Consider the following 5,615-nt stretch of genomic DNA (forward strand, 5'->3'; position numbering starts at 1 on the left):
GGTCCCCAGTCAAAGTGGTTTTTGGTCAAAGTGGTCTCTCATCAAAGTGGTCCCTGGTTAAAAAAAAAAGGTTGGGAATCACTGCTCTATAGCACTCCCCAACTCTACTTAATGTGCAGTTAACCTGCTTCACCCTGGCTTACTCTGTGCAAAAGACCAAACATCTTTGGATATGATGTGGATTTGCAGGAGCGACTTCTGCTCCACTTTGGTATTAGGGATAGTGTGGACCAGGCTCACACAACTAACGGCCTTCCATATTTCCCTATGCATCAAATCCATGTCAGCATACTGACCTAAGGGTTTTACAAGCCTAAACATTTGTCATTGGGGAAATGACAAGAGAGCACTGCAGCCAGATGATGACATATCTGGACCAAACTTGGTGCATAGACCAAAAATAGCCAACTTTGAATACTGGCGGGGTTTGGGGAGGATTAACCCACAATTCTGGGAACTATAATTCACCCACACCAAACTGAGAATACCTAACATCCAAAAACAAACAATTCTTCTTTCAAATAACCCAGGCATTACTGGGTCCCCAAGCTAGCATACATATAAAACTGAAGCATGTCTTCAATTTTGCAATACACTTTTTCTCCCTAGTTAGACATCTCTAAAATGGGCTGTGTCTTCATATCACAGGTGTATCTTATGCATTTTTGTTGGTGGTGGTACTGAAATTAGAGTGCATCTTACAATCAGTGGTGGCCAACAATCGGAGAAATACATTATACATACACACACACACTTCAAACCAGTAGGTCCTGGCATGCCTTGAGGGAGGGGCATTAAAGCCAAGGAAAGACTGACCCCTTATATTTCCAGGGTGAGATTTCTGTTCAGCCCTTCCAAGGGTTAAATTGATAGAAGAAGGTTCCTAGAAAGGCTTCACACTCAAGGGTCCTCCTCTTCCTCCTTCTGCTATTTGTGTGATTCTTCCAGACCCCTTTCTAAGTAGTGAATGGAGAGAGCACTCTACCAATTGACATCCAGGCAGATCTGGTGAGTGGATCCCTTCCCGCTTCTTGAGCAAGTAAGAATCACATCAGTCCAGATGCTTTTGGGTGGCACCTTGTTGGCAGCCTTAGCCAATAGTGAGGAATGATAGGAAGAGCAGCCAAAGAACCTCAGAAACTGTGGTTGGCAATTATGGGAAGGTGGACTTCTTGAATGCTGTCAACAACAGCACCGGCAGACCCTCATTTTCAGGACAGAAAGGATCCACTTCTTTAAAAAGATGGAAAGAGCAATGTTTTCTCCAATCTAAGCTGCACCTGGACCCCAAGGTCTCCTCCTGCAGATAGAAACCCAAGCGAATGGGAAAGAGGCATATGGGGGAAGGAGACATAGGGTGTATATCAGACAGGGAGGAACTACTTGGGAACCATATCCTTCTCTGATTGGTGAAAGAAGAGAGATTCTTAAGAGTCTGTCCCTGGAATGTCTAGACAGAAAATCAACTTTGGTGTTGGGACTTTGGTGCTTTTTTTGCCATGACAGAAAGTAGAAGATACTGATGCTTCTTTCGGGTTCTGCCAGGATAAACTCAAGTCTGTTCATAATTGGAGATTCACAGAATATCCTGTGGAATCTGCGTGCCTTGGGATCCCTGATAATAATGTTTGCCTGCCAGCAGAATATAACAAAAGAGGGAGAGTTGAAGTCATATGGACTGCCTCCATATTTTGATATCCAAAATTCAAAAGGCTTTTTCAGAGGCAATGACTACCCCTATATTTACCTCCATATGTTTATCAGAAGAGGCGCCCATGTGCATACATCATGGGCATGCACATAATTCTCTCCATCTCCCTAGGAGGAAAGGCTAGAAGTTATGGGGATTTTCCTTCATATGGATCAGAAGTAATGAGGTAGAGTTTTATAACTCTAGGGCCAGGCTAGCATAGCAGGTTAAACCTCCAGCTGTAGAAGATGCTGCTGACTGGAAGGTTGGCAGTTCAACCCCAGATTGGGGTGAGCTCCCACTGTCAGCGCAGCCTCTGCTTACCTTGCAGTTCAAAAACAGCAATGTAAGTAGATAAATACATACCACTTTGGTGGGGAGGTAAAAAAGTGCCCTGGAAAATATCCAGGCAAAAATCCAACCAGGAAAGGCGTGCATAGACAACAGGCTCCTCGGCGTGGAAAATGAAACAACAGCACCTCCCCATGGCTGAGTCAAACATAGCTGGATGTGGGAGATGAAAAGAGGGAAGCCTTGCCTCTGTTTATGTACTGTCTGTCTTTGTCAGTTGTATAACGGCACTGAATGTTTGCCATATATGTTCCTGTAATCCGCGTTGAGTCCCCTCGGGGAGATAGAGGTGAATACTGTATAAATAAAGTATATTATTTATTATTATTATTATTTTAGAATATACCCATGAGCACTGATCAGAGATGGAACAAGACTCCAATGATCCTAAGGAAAAACATGGCCCTCCTAGGAAGGACCACACAGAAGACCTTCTTGGAGGAGGTGTTCAAAGTGGACGTCCAGCTACAGCACTTCAGGTGGTTCTGCTATGACGAAGCTATGGGTCCCCGAGAGGTGTGCAGCCGCCTCCACTCTCTCTGCCGCCTGTGGCTGAAGCCTGAGGAACATACAAAGGCGGAGATGCTGGACCTGGTGCTCCTGGAGTTCCTCTGGAGTTTCTGGCAGAGAAATAGCTAGTTCCTTCCCATCAAAACTATTTCTGAAATGTCAGTTTGGGAAACATAATAGATAATTATTTAGAGATAAAGAAATAATGGTATGAACAGAGAGGCACACAAGGACTGGTTACCAGCTGAATCCTGAGTAACAGATATCAAATCTAATTGGAAATGCCATCTGAATGATATCTAAAGCAGGGAGGTTAAGTTTTTTAAATCCCTAAAATTCAAGTGTTGTTTTCAATGGTGATTGAAAGCAGTAAACATCGTACCATGGTTCATCTAACACTGTGAAACATGTAAAATATCTTTTGTTTTAATACAAAGACCCAGTTTCTATTGATAGACAGATTGTTGGCACTCAAGATAGTTTAAGAACTCATGAATATAGTATGTACAAAATGAATGCAAACAAATAACAACTCTGCCTCCTCTTCCAAAAAAAAAGTCGTAATTGGACATAGCGAAATCAACATTTGCATCTAATGAATTTCCGTAACAGCTATTAGAAGACTCGCTCAAACCTATAGACAGAACATACATTTTACGAAATTAATTGAAACTTAATTCCATAGTAGAGACCACAGTCCATTGATGAGACTAAATGTGTCTGTCCAACTCCATTTGTTCCTGAAACTATGCTCCTTATATTTATTAACCAACAATAAATATTTATGAAAAATATCATGCCTCTCTTATTCTCTATGGATTTAATAAGATTGGATGGGAGAGTGGTTCCTTCAGGGTATTTCAATCATAATTCCAAGGAAACCAAAGTGTATTAAACAATGGTATCTTATCTCCAGTTTGAAATCACTGCTATATTCAATGGACCCCCCGGTATCCACTAAGTTTGGTTATCGCTCGTCCGCGGATGGCAAAATCCATGGATGTTCCTTTGTACAAAATGCTTATTTTTCAGTTTTCTTTGAATATTTCCTTTTTAATTTTTTAATTAATTATACAATAAACAAATCTTTGACTAAACACTCCATACGCTATCAATATAAACAGCACTCTATTCTTTGAACGCCTTCAGAATCGTCTTCTCACTTCCTATCATCTTCATTGTCTACTCATTGTTTTCTTAACCACATATACATACATTGGTTCTGACATGAAATAAGATATTTACATATATTCTGAAATATTATCAACTTATATTCAACGAAATGCATTTAACTGCTTCCAGACTCTGTCTTTAATAGTACAAGTTGTTAGAGGCCAATCTTTCTGCTAATTTTAAATAAACCAGCCTATATTTTTAAGCCGTGGATGGCGGAATCCATGGATGAAGAATGTGTGGATATGGAGGACAGACTATACAGTAAGACTCCCATTACAGCAGAGCCTGTATCCACAATTTCACTTACAGTAGAGTCTCACTTATCCAACATAAACGGGCCGGCAGAATGTTGGATAAGCGAATATGTTGGATAACAAGGAGAGATTAAAGAGAAGCCTATTAAACATCAAATTAAGTTATGATTTTACAAATTAAGCACCAAAACATCATGTGATACAACAAATTGGACAGAAAAAGTAGTTCAATATGCAGTAATACTATGTAGCAATTACTGTGTTTACGAATTTAGCACCAAAATATCACAATATATTGAAAACATTGACTACAAAAATGCGTTGGCTAATCCAGAATGTTGGATAAGCGAGTGTTGGATAAGTGAGACTCTACTGTACTTGCATCCAGGGAAAAATGGATCAACCCCAGTATATTGGGTGAATGTCGATCCACGAACAGTCTTCAAACACTGCTATGTGTCTACTGGCTGTTAGGAATTGTAGGAGTTGAAGTCCAAAACACCTGGAGGGTCGAAGTTTGCCCATTCCTGAGATAATCTATATTATCTGTTTTGACTTGGAATATATGAGGTTGGATCTACATTGTCACATAAAATCCAGATTATCTGCTTTGAAGTGGGTTATATGTCAGTGTAGATTCAAATAATCCAGTTCAAAGCAGATAATCTGGATTATATGGCAGTGTCAATCCAGCCTGATGCTCCTTCCACACTGGCAAATAATCCAGACTCTCAAAGCCAATAATTCACATTATCTGATTTAAACCGGATTATATGAGTCTACGGGCCCCTGGTGGTGACGCAGTGTGTTAAAGCGCTGAGCTGCTGAACTTGCAGACTGAAAGGTCCCAGGTTCAAATCCTGGGAGCGGCTTGAGCGCCTGCTGTTAGCTCCAGCTCCTGCCAACCTAGCAGTTCAAAACATACAAATATGAGTAGATCAATAGGTACTGCTCCGGCGGGAAGGTAACGGCGCTCCATGCAGTCATGCCGGCCACATGACCTTGGAGGTGTCTATGGACAACGCCGGTTCTTCGGCTTAGAAATGGAGATGAGCACCAACCCCCAGAGTCAGTCAGGGGAAACCTTTACCTTTACTAGACTCAAATAATCCAGTTCAAAGTGGATAATCTGGATTATATGGCTGGATTATATTGATCCAGCCTGGGGATCCGTCTACATTGCCATATAACCCAGATTATCAAAGCAAATAATTGACATGATCTGATTCAAACTGGATCATGCCAGATAATCTGAGATAAGCAGATAACCTGTGATCAGATCCTGAGATATAGGGCAGTGCAGAAACAGCCTCAGGTCCCATCCCCAAAATATCCCACAATGGAGATGCAAATATTCCAAAATCTAGGGCAATGATGGGCAACCTTTTGCACTTGGTGTGTCAAAATTCACCAAAAAACCTAGCATGACTTGGGTGGTGTGTCACTTCGAGAAAAAAAAACCCCATAATTTCACAATATATATAGTTTAAATAACAAAAATATATAATTGTAATATATAACTGTATTTAATAAATCAAAAACTATTTGCTACCATTATTTCCATGTACAACAATCTATGGTACCTCTTGCAGTTTCCATGCTGATTTCTCTCTATTGTAGTTTCAATGTAGTCA

At 40.7% G+C, this 5,615-nt stretch overlaps 1 long non-coding RNA gene across 1 annotated transcript; it reads left to right on the plus strand.

Moving 5' to 3' along the window:
• Nucleotides 1-750: 750 nt before the first annotated feature.
• LOC103280109 (uncharacterized) lies at nucleotides 751-3,345 on the plus strand. The gene is made up of 2 exons (XR_507177.3): nucleotides 751-1,008; nucleotides 2,381-3,345. It is a non-coding gene; the product is annotated as an uncharacterized LOC103280109 (long non-coding RNA).
• Nucleotides 3,346-5,615: the final 2,270 nt, after the last annotated feature.

Source organism: Anolis carolinensis, chromosome 2, assembly GCF_035594765.1.
Source record: "Anolis carolinensis isolate JA03-04 chromosome 2, rAnoCar3.1.pri, whole genome shotgun sequence".
In the NCBI taxonomy this organism is placed as follows: Eukaryota; Metazoa; Chordata; class Lepidosauria; order Squamata; family Dactyloidae; genus Anolis; species Anolis carolinensis.